At 43.6% G+C, this 11702-nt stretch overlaps 1 pseudogene; it reads left to right on the top strand.

The window, feature by feature from the left end:
- Positions 1-10052: 10052 nt before the first annotated feature.
- On the top strand, positions 10053-11428 carry LOC114033807 (annotated as a pseudogene).
- Positions 11429-11702: the final 274 nt, after the last annotated feature.

Raw genomic sequence — 11702 nt, 5'->3', positions numbered from 1 at the left:
CCATTGGAACATTGTCCTACCAAATCTGTGTCTTTGCCTCTAAAGGTTGGAGGCAGATGTGTATCTATGACAGAGGGAACTGGGGCTTTGACCCAGGGCACCAAAATTGAGGGGACACACGAAAATCTAATAACTCCTTCAGAAGAGTAGAAACAACTGAACTTCACATGTAGTTTGCAAAAGTAATCATTTAAGGATGAAAACTAAAGGATCATGGGCATTTTAATAACACCTATCTGTGAGACTCTATGTAAATAATTTGTCTCCAAATAGAAGTCTGTGCAGGCTTCTGGGGAATACAGTTCGCAAAGAAAATATCCTCTTTTACATTCTTAATTACTTCTTATATTATTTCTACTCATGAATCACAACGTTTTTCCAAGGGCAGATTTTGAAATGCTTCCCCCAGTACTCTGTGCTGCTTGCCTCAACTCCAAAATTGCTATTTATAACTCAGGTTAAAGGATCTCTTTCAGCCCAGACCTTTTCAGATACTCAGGATTCAGTACTGATTTGCCTTCCAATTTTGCTGAGTCCATTTCAGGAAAAAGATGAATGTTTTTGAAAACAGCTCATAAAACCCTATCTGCTGCCCCTCTTCAGAACAGTTTTATAACCAAAAAACAAAACAGTTTTATACCAAAGGTTTTGAATAGGTTGAGACAGGAAAATTTGTCTGGTTTTAGTTTGGAGTTTTTCCTCCTTTTTTTTAACTGCACCCATGATTTAATTGGTATGGAAGAATTCCATAAAGGGACTCTCTCTGCCAATACAGATTAGGACACCTGGTCTTCAATTTATAATCGAAGAGACTTGCCTAAAAATTGGAAGGTTGGTGACTCATCAAGGTTCACATAGACAGTATGTATTAGAATCAGGACTTAAACCCAGGCCTTCTTGACTTCAAGGTTGCCCCTTTATCTATACTTCAGGTTGCTTCTCTGTCCTAATTTTAGAGAGAAAAAATAGTATTCACCACCTTTTCCCCTAAACCCACCCCTCCTCTCAACTTCCTTATGTCTGTTGAGGATACCACCATCTTCTTGGTCACCCAGGTTACTAACTTGGAAATTATCCAAGACTCTTCTTTCTCCCTCATCCCTGTGTCTAACCAGTTGCCAAATCTCTTTATGTCTGCCTCCACAATATGGCTCAAATCTGCCCCATTCTCCCAATTCATATGGTTACCCCCCTAATTCAGACTTTTCTCATCTCTGGCCTGGCCTCCTAATTGATCTCCCTGCTTCCATTTCCTTACCTTTCAAATCCATCTTCCACACAGCTGCCAACAAGTCAGTGCAGGGATAGATGCGTTCTTCTGGAGCCGGAAGACTAAGGCTCAGTTCCCCCATTCTGCTCATGTGGGTAATTTTGGGCAAAGCAAAGATCGGAGATTTGGAGCGGGAAGGGACTTCGGAAGCCAGCCAGTTCAACCCCGTATTTATCCTGAAGGTGGCTTGTTTACATTCTTGTTTACTTATTGCTCCCCTTCCCCATTAGATTGTGACCATCCTGAGGTTAGAGATTGTCTTTTGCCTTTGTTTTTCCAGCACTTAGCACAGTGCCTGGCACATACTAGGTGCTTAATAAATATTTATTCCTTTTCCTTCCTCCTTTCCTTCCTTTCTTTTTTCTTCTTTCCTTCTTTTCTTCCTTCTTTCTTTCCTTCCTTCCTTCCTTCTTTTTCTTTTCCTTCCTTCTTTGCTTCCCTTTTCTTTCCTTCCTTCTTTCCTTTCTTCTTTCCTTTCCTTCTTTCTTTTCTTTCTTCCTTCCTTTCTTCCTTCCTTTCCACCCTCACTCACACTTGTATGATCAGGGGCCACCCCTAAGTAACAGATTTGTTTGGATTACTTATCAAAGAATGTTAAAGCTGGAAGGGACCTTAGAGGTCCTATAATACAACCTCCTCGTTTTACAGATGAGAAAATTAAGACCCATAAGGTAATGTGATTTGCTCAAGGTCACAGGGGCAGTGTCAGAGCTGGGACTGTAGCCCAGTTCTCAAGACTCTAAAGTGCAGTATATTTTCTACTACTGCATCCTCTCTCTTTGTCATTTCCTTAAATTGATGTGCTGCTTCAGGAAAAAAGAAATGGTTAGAGCTAATTAATTATTCATGATTGCTCATTATGTGTGTGTGTTGTTCAGCATAGCAACAGTCCCAAGAGCTTGGTAAACACAGTGGCCTTTGTGCAGACTGCTAGGGTGCACCATTTAGGGATCTGAAAGAGGAAATAAGCTTCCTTAACTCTAGAACAGCAGGGAAGGTCCCAGATGCCAGGGAGGATATGACCAACCATGCCACTTGAAAATGTTGGCAAAAATTAAAAAAAGTAAATTAAAAAAAAAAAGAACATAAGGTCCTTGTGGGCAGGGTCCAGTTCATTTTTGTCTCTCCAGTGCCCAGCACACTGTCTGGTACATAAAAGTGTTTAATAAAGATATGTTGTACTTAAAAAAAAATGTTGGCATAATTATAGCTCACATTTCTATAGCGCTTTTAGATTTGCAGAGTATTTTAAATATGGCATCCCATTTGAGCTTCACAATCACCATATGAGGCCCTTATTGTAGGTTTTAGTACCTTCATTTTACAGTTGAGGAAACTGAGGCTCAGAGAGGTTTAAGTGACTTGACTAGGGCCACTGAGATATTAATCATCTGAATATTCAATATTTATCCAAACCTGGGTCTTTTCAGCTCCAAATCCAGCCCTCTATGCATTATGTTAAGCTGCCTCTGATAAGGTGAAAAATAAAAAAGAGTACTGGTCTGGGAGTTGGGAGTTCTGGGAGTTTGGTAACTGACCAGGGCCTTTCTCTATCTCACTATGCAGATCTAGGCAAGCCTTGTCATCTCTATGGGCTTCATTCTGTTTATCTATGCATAGGAGGGTAAAGAGTCAAGAAGACCTAAGTTCAAATGCTACCTCACCCATACCAGCTGAGTGACCCTGGGCAAGTTGTTTAACTTCTCAGCCTCACATCTGTTAAAAAAAAATGGGGATAACAATAGCATCTACTTCCCCTGGTTCTTGTGAGAGTCAAATGATATACATATAGACATCCCTAGGCATCTGTCATGCTGCTACAAGCATTCCTTCTCTGCCCTGCCCTTTGACCTTCCACTTGCACTGTTAATATAAATGGCACAAGAATTGACCACCCTATGACTTTACTTACAATCCTGGGAGCTCTCTGGACCAACATTTCCTTCCCTTGTCAACACCACCATATGTATTGTTTCACCCATTAGAATGTAGGCTACTTCAGGATGGGGACTGTGTCACTTTTGTATGTATATCTTATCTGCCTAGCATGTTTCCTGGCACATAGCAAATACTTAATAATTTTCTTATTCATTCATACATACATACAATATCACTTCAGAAGATAGATAGTCCTAAGAGTTGAGAGAATAAGGGTTGAAGGCATCTAGATAGCACAGAAGAGAGTACTGGACCTAAAGTCAGGAAGACCTGAGTTTGAATCCTGCCTCAGACACTTATTAACTGTGTGACCCTGGGTAAATCACTTAGCCCCTATTTGCCTCAGTTTCTTCATGTTTAACACAAAGAGGTTGGACTCAATGACCTCCAAGGTCCCTTCCAATTCTAAAGCTATGACCCTATGATCCTTTTACCACTTGCACAGTTCACATCTTTAGATGACCAGCAATCAGTCCATATCATGGGATGTGGTATCTACTGCTCTAGTTGCAGAAAGTACCTGGATGATGGGCACTTTTCTGTTAGAAAGTATTTTTATTGACTCAATTTCCAAAGAGAACCAGCAGCTCTAGTTGCACTTTGGTATATTGCAGGAAGAACTGAATTCAAACCTCATCCCTGACTCTTGTCAGATCTGCAACCCTGGCTTAGTCACTTAATTCTTCAGTTTCTTCACCAGTAAAATGGGGATAATAACAATGCCTTCCTCAAAAGGATGTTGTAAGGCTCAAATGAGACCATAAGTATTAAGCCCTTTGGAAATATTAAATGGTAGCTATTAAAAGACAGCAGGGAAAGCAGTCCTCCTGAGTCTAAGTACAGTGGCCTTTCTCTTTCTTAGAGATAATAGCATATTACAGACCTCAGGAGGTACCTTGTCACCAAAAGCTGAGGTTAGAATTTCCCGTGAAATAAAGCACTAAGAAGAGAACCTGGCACAATGGATGGAGAGCCAGCCTGCCAGTCAGGAAGACCCAGGTTCAAGTCCTGACACAGACATAAACTGATAGAATGATCCTAGGCAAGTCACTTAATTGCTGGCATCAGGGTGGGGTGGGGGGCGGGGCAGACAACTTGCCAAAACTTGACATAGCAGAGCAGGTGCTGATCTGCTTTGGCGGAGTGAGTTTCTTCAATGGGAGCTCTCTTTACCAAAGAAATAGCAAGTCTGGTCTGAAACAAAAAAATAATGCTGGGTTCATTGGGAGTGGAAGAAAACCTACATTTGGGAGTCTGAAGACCTGGGTTCAAATCCCAACTTGGATGCCAATCGGTCATGTTGCCTTTTTCTCTGAGCCTCAGTTTCCTCATCTGTACAATGAGGATGAAAATTAAATGCTATGATTTCCTGGGGTTATCTGTCATGAGGAAGGTGCATTGTATTAAGTGAAGAGCAATAGAAATGTGAACTGTTATTATTAAATGCATAGCATCACAAGCCCCCAAGGGCCATCTGGCCCAATCCTTTCATTTTGCAAATAAGGAAACTAGTCCAGGAAGGCTAAGTGATTTGTCCCCCCCCCCAAAGTCATGCAGAGTCAGGATTTGAACCTATGTCTTCTTAGCCCAGAACCAGAGGTTTCCACTGAACCATTATGACAAAACCACCAAAAAGAAAGAATGAATTCCACCACTCCAAATGCAATCATCCTTCTTTCTCTGACTCTCATCCCACACTCACTGGAGGAAACATTTTCTCCCATTTGTTTCAGGGAAAGGTTATATAACCGGGAGACAATAAATTCGGGAACTCCGAGCTCAGCATGCCTCGATTAAGGTCATTAAGCTTGCTGTCTCCTCAGCAGGCAGGAGGGTCCTCCATCATCATAAGAGAATGTGCTAAGCATTATTTGTTTGGGAGGGATGCTTTTAATTATAATTCCTCCCCAGATTTCCTGGCTCTGCCTCAGATACAAATCCACATTCTGCTTGGCTCTGCTCAGCCCCCTGGGTATCTCCCTGCCCAGCTTCAGGGGCCTTTAAAGAGCTGAAGGTTCTTCTTGGGTTAATGTGCAGGTGAAGTTGAGCTGAGGTGGGAGGAGGGAGGGAGGGCAGGAGGGAAGCACTGCTGAGAAGTCAGCCTGAAGGACCCTAGAAGCCACAAGTGACTGCCACCACTGGCTAAAGGCAGGGAGCCCATCCCCCAGCTGAGCAGAAAAAAATAGAATACTGGAGCAGAATTCTATTGTTAATAATGGACATTCTAGAACACTTAGAGGTTTGCAAAGTGGTTTCCAAATGTGATCTCATGACAACTCTATGAGGCCCATGCTCTAGATATTATTATCCCTATTTTACAGATGAAGAAAATGAGGCTGAAAGGTTCTGTGATTTACCCAGAGTCACCACAGCTGGTCAGCATCAGAGCTGGAATTTGAACCCTAGTCTTCTTGGACCCAAGACCAGCACTCTATCCAATATAGCATGTGGAAGTCATTTACTATAGGCTTTGCCCAAAGCATGGCTCACCTCCATACATCTCCAGCTGCTAATGAATAGCAACCCTCCCCACCTCCCTCACCCCCCTCAAAATAAGAAATTCACTACTAAGCAAATCAGGCCATCCCATTTTGAGGATTGGCACTAATTGTTAGAATGCTCTTCCTTATACTGAGCAGATATCTCCCTTGAGGTGACTTCTGCCCACTGACACTCACCATAATAACCCACATTCATATCAAGTTTTCAGTTTTCCTCACAGCCACCCTGTCAGGTAGCTCCTATCATTATCCCAATTTCACTTATTTCTGTACTTCAAAAATCTATGATTTTTGTCGCCAAGGGCACCCACTCCACCAAGACAGATCACAGTCTTTCCTCAGCTTAGGAGGCAGTCATCCTCTGATTGCCAATCAAATAATGATTCCCTACAAATTCAGCCAGGCTAGTCCTTAGAGAACAGACATCCTGTCCATCACTGGGCCTTGAGGGACAGCGTAGTACAATGGAAACAGTCTCCTCCTACTTCTGAACTGTGTGACCTTGGCCAAATCACTTGACCTCAGTTTCCTCATCCGTGAAATGGATTAGATGACCAGTTAAAATCACTTCCTGTTCTAAATCTAAATATATAAGTTTCCAGAATTTTCATAAATCCCTCATGTGGAATCTGACATGTACCCTAAGCATAACTCATAACATCTCCCTTTTACAAAGCACTTTTACAGACATAATTTTATTAGATCCTCCTAACAAAGGAACTGAACCTCTATGTAGCTGAATGACAGCGCCTTTGAGGTCTCTTCCGGGGCTGGGATTCAAGAATTTAGCAAACAGGAAATTTGGAAAAGCTTGCATTCTACTGAGAGAAAACATACCAATAAATACAAGATATGAATGAAATAATAAATAGAAAGGAACTTCAGGGTGGAAGAGCACTAACATTTGAGAGGACAAAGGGGATCAGGAAAGAATGTGGAGGGGATGACGCTTGAGCCAAGGCTTGAAGGAATGTAGGAATTCTAAAAGGCAAAAATGAGGGAGTGCAGACCAGGCATTGCAGGTGATAGTCCAAGCAAACTCCTGGAGGTGGGAGATGAAGCACTGTGTACAGGGAATAGCTCCTCATTCTCATTTCCTCTCCCCTTCCGATTTCTTTAGTTTCCTCTTCCTCTGGTACCTTCTCTGTTTTGTCTTCCTTGCCACTAAGATAGTTTTGTTTTTTTTCTTTTACCTTTGCCCTTCTTTAAAACTGCCTCCGTCCTCCCTCACCTCTTCCCCTGTATTTATGCAGCTGCTGAGGCACATAGTTTCATCTTACTGCCTCCTTCACACTTCAAGCTGAAATGTCATCGCTCTCTGGAGCTATTAGAGAGAGGAAAGGAAGGAATAAGAGAAAAGGAAAAAGAAGAAAGAGGAAAGGAAGAGAGAGGGAGAAAGAAGCTTCCTGCACATATCCTGAAGACTTAGAAAGGAATTTGTTATCGTGTACAAAAACATCACCCTTCTCTCAAGCAGTCCCGGAACCTGGTGGGCCGCTGGGGTTGGTTTGTCCTCTCCAATGAGCCTGCAGGAGGCAAAAAGAGAATGAGACACACAGCCAAAATCTCTTTTCAGTTTTCCGTAAGGGTTTCTCTTGCTAGAGTGTGGAAGACAGTGTGATTCCTGTCTTTGGGGCTTTGAAAGGGGCTCATAGGTCACTGGAGATGTTATAAGAACTCTGGGTTCCATGGTGAGAATAAAATGAGAGTTGTTGAAAGGGATTGATGAAGGTCAAGGAATTAATATTCCACTGAGCTGTGATTTCAGTGGAGTGAATCCTCTCTCCACTAATGTAGGCCTTCTTAGGAAAAGGGAATCCAAAGTTGCTCTTATCAATGAAGGGATCACCCTATAGCCAACCTGTTGATGGACCCCTCCAAACTTTGTCGTGCTGGCCCTTAAATGACACCCATTTATCCATCCCTAGATCCATACTTAAAGCCCGCTCCAAAGCGCCTGAGCAGTCCGATCTGAATGGAGACCTCCCAGGGTTGTTGTGACGATCAAATGACTTCCTTTAAGGCCCAACTAAAATCCCCCTTTCTATAGGAAGCTTTCGCCAACCTGTCTTAATTCCAGCACCTTGTCCTGTACATTGCTTGCTTCATATATATTTGTATACGTGTTGTCTCCCCCTCTAAACTGCCAGCACCTTGAAGGCAGTGATTGTCTTTCACCTCTTTTTGTATCCCCAGCTCTTAGCACAGTACTTGGCACTTAGTAGGTACTTAATAAATGTTTATTGATTAATTAATTGATAGGAATGGAATAATGTCTAATAAGGCTAAAAAGGCAGAATGGGACCCAGCGCATAAAGGACTCTTTGAAAGGCAAACACATGAGTTTATATTTGATCTTGGAGGTAATAGGGAAACATTGGAATTTACTGAGTAGGGGAGTGACATGGTTAGACCTACTGTACACATTAGGAGAATCACTATAGTGGCTGTGTGGAGGATGGATTAGAGTAGGAAGATATTTGAAGTAGGGAGACCAATGGAGAAGCTATTACAATAGCATGGACACAAAGTGACAAGGACCCAAGCCTGCAAGTTGGTCATGTGAGTGGAAAAAAGGGATATATATGTGAGATATGTTGTGGAAGCAGAAATGACAAGATTTGGCAATTGATTGAATATTGGGGTGTGAGGAGTCAAGCATGACACAAAGGTTTTGAACCTAGGGGAGTAGAAGAATGGCAGAGCCCTCAACAGAAAAAGTAACGTTCCAAAGAGGGGTGGGATGGAGGGGGTTGGGGGGGAAGGGTTAGGGCAGGTAATGAGATTTGAAATGTCCAAAAGGCAGTTAATGCCTCAGGACTGGAGCTCAGGAGAGAGGTTAGAGCTGGATATATAGATCTGGTCATCATCGTATAGAAATAATTGAACCCAGGGGAGCTGATGAGATCACCAAGTAAGAGAAAAGAGGATCCAGGGTAGAACCTCAGGAAATGTACATTGCTAGTGGACATAATACAAAGAAGTAATCAGTGAAGGAAACTGAAAAAGATCAGTCTGATTGGTAAAAGGAGACCCAAGAGAGAGAAGCAACATGAAAACCCATACAGGTTGTATAGGGGGGAAAGTGTTAAATAGTGTCAAATGCCAAAGAATGAGAACTGAGAAAAGGCCATCAGATCTCACAGTTAAGAGGTCATTGGCAAATTTGGAGAGAGCAGAGCTAGAAGGAACCTTGGAGATGATGGGGTTACAGATTTAGGCCTGAAAGAGATCTCAGAGAGCACTGAGTCCAATCTACTCATTCTAAAGATGAGGAAAGTTAGGCACAGAGAGGTTGTGACTTTTCTAGGGTCACACAACCAATAAATGTCTAAGGAGAGATTTGAACTTGGGTCTACTCCAATCCAGTGCCCTATCCAGTGTGCAATGCCGCCTTTCATCATTTGGTCCAATCCTTTCATCCTACACATATGGGGAAACTGAGGCCTAGGGAGATTAAAGTAAACTCATTCCACCACTTCCTAGTCAACCTTCAGTGACTATGCCCTACATGTTACCCTGCTGTAGCTATCCATTTTGTTCAGTAAACCAAGAATACCTAACCTAAAAGAATCAATACCAGCCTGGTCCTTATTTCTTCCATTTTCTTCCTTGTCCTCCCTACCCATTCCTAAACCAGAGTTCTCTTGACTTTGCAAAAGCATTAATACCATTGAATGGGCTCAGTTCTACTAACCTATTATTCCTAGTACACTGGGGGAGGTGGGGAATAGAGGGAAGAGAAGGAAAGAAAAAGAATGAGAGAGAAAAAGAGGAAGAGGAAGAAAAGGAGGGAGGGGAAGAGAGAATATTCAGAGCAGGAGACAAAAACCAGGATTCAAGTCCTAACTAACTGTGGTACAGTGACATGGAGCAAGGCTGCTGAGCCCTAGGGTCACTTCTCTGGATGATTACAAGCACTACCGGCCATTTGAAACTGGGGGTAAAGTAACTAGGTCTAGTTACTTTAGCCTAGCAGAGATAATTGGCTTCACACTCCCTACAACTGCCTGTGGTGATTTTAGGTAGCTCACACTGCCTTTATTTTACTGTTTTAATCTTTTTCCAATTAAGGGAGTTAGCAGCACGCGTACAACAGCTTTAGGTATGGCTTGGATATATGGTTATGATTGAGTTTCTGTCCCATGTCGAAATCTGTGTTAGGTACAATGAGCACAGCCCCTGCCTCGGGGAGAGGAGAAGAGAAATGAGGTAAAAAGAGAATGAAGATAAAGCAAAATCTTACCATGGTTATCATCATTATTATAACAACTATCAATAAGGTTAGGATCAGAGGATTTAGAACTGGCCAGCAGTTCTCACCAAGATCCATCACACAGACTCAACGTGAGACATTCTGGCCCGGACGCCCACCATGCGTGAATGCATCTCAGTCCATGTGGGGCAGGCAGGTGTCCGGATGGGCAATGCCTGTTGGGAGCTGTACTGCCTGGAACACGGTATCCAGCCTGATGGACAGATGCCCAGTGACAAGACCATTGGGGGAGGAGATGACTCCTTCACCACCTTTCGTGAAACTGGCACTGGCAAGCACGTACCTCGGGCTGTCTTTGTGGACCTTGAGCCCACAGTGATCGATGAGATCCGAGATGGCCCCTCGGGACAACTCTTCCACCCAGAGCAGCTGATCACTGGCAAGGAGGATGCTGCTAACAACTATGCTTGTGGCCACTACACCATTGGCAAGGAGATCATTGACCCTGTGCTGGATCGAATCCGCAAACTGTCTGACCAGTGTACAGGACTCCAAGGCTTTCTGGTATTCCACAGCTTTGGGGGTGGCACCGGCTCTGGCTTCACCTCCCTGTTGATGGAACGGCTCTCAGTCGACTATGGCAAGAAGTCCAAGCTAGAGTTCTCCATCTATCCAGCCCCTCAGGTTTCTACAGCTGTGGTAGAGCCCTAGAACTCCATCCTGACTACCCACACCACCCTCAAGCACTCAGATTGTGCCTTCATGGTGGACAATGAGGCCGTCTATGATATCTGCCGCCGAAATCTGGACATCGAATGTCCCACCTACACCAACCTCAACTGTCTCATCAGCCAAATTGTCTCCTCTATCACAGAAGCTCTTTGTTTTGATGGTGCCCTTAATGTGGACCTCACAGAGTTCCAGACCAACTTGGTGCCCTACCCTTGAATCCATTTCCCCCTGGCAACCTATGCTCCTGTCATCTCTGCTGAGAAGACCTACCACGAGCAGCTGTCAGTATCTGAGATCACCAATGCCTGCTATGAGCCAGCTAACCATGTGGTGAAGTGCGACCCTCGTCATGGCAAATACATGGTTTGCTGCCTCCTGTACCGTGGTGATGTGGTGCCCAAAGATGTCAATGCTGCCATTGCGGCCATCAAGACCAAACGAAATATCCAGTTTGTAGACTGGTACCCTACTGGTTTCAAGGTTGGCATCAACTATCAGCCACCCACTGTGGTCCCTGGTGGGGATCTGGCCAAGGTACAGAGAGCAGTGTGTATGCTGAGCAACATAATAGCCATTGTAGAAGCCTGGGCTCACCTGGACCACAAGTTTGACCTGATGTATGTCAAGAGGGCATTCGTGCATTGGTATTTAGGTGAAGGCATGGAGGAGGGAGAATTCTCTGAGGCTCGGGTGGACATGGCAGCCCTGGAGAAAGATTACGAGGAGGTGGGCATCAACTCCTATGAGGATGAGGATGAGGGGGAAGAGTAGTACAGCCACCTGAAGCCATTTTACTGTTTGTTGCAAAATCCTTTCGAAATAAACAAAGTCTCTGTGTTTTGAAACTAAAAAAAAAAAAAGAACTGGAAGGGACCCCTTCATTTTACAGATGAGGAAACTGAGGCACAAAGGGGTGAACTAACTTCTACAAGACCACATAGCCACTAGGTAGCAGAGCCTTCCTCACCGAAGTAGGGGCCTGTAGCTGGGAAACATTGATCATAATCATGTCAGGCTGGATTGATATGTTTTACTGAATTGGGCG

This window comes from Vombatus ursinus, unplaced genomic scaffold (genome assembly GCF_900497805.2).
Source record: "Vombatus ursinus unplaced genomic scaffold, bare-nosed wombat genome assembly UNPS02007435.1, whole genome shotgun sequence".
Taxonomy (NCBI): Eukaryota; Metazoa; Chordata; class Mammalia; order Diprotodontia; family Vombatidae; genus Vombatus; species Vombatus ursinus.
The sequence above is the reverse complement of the archived record's forward strand: the minus strand, read 5'-3'. Positions and strand labels throughout refer to the sequence as shown.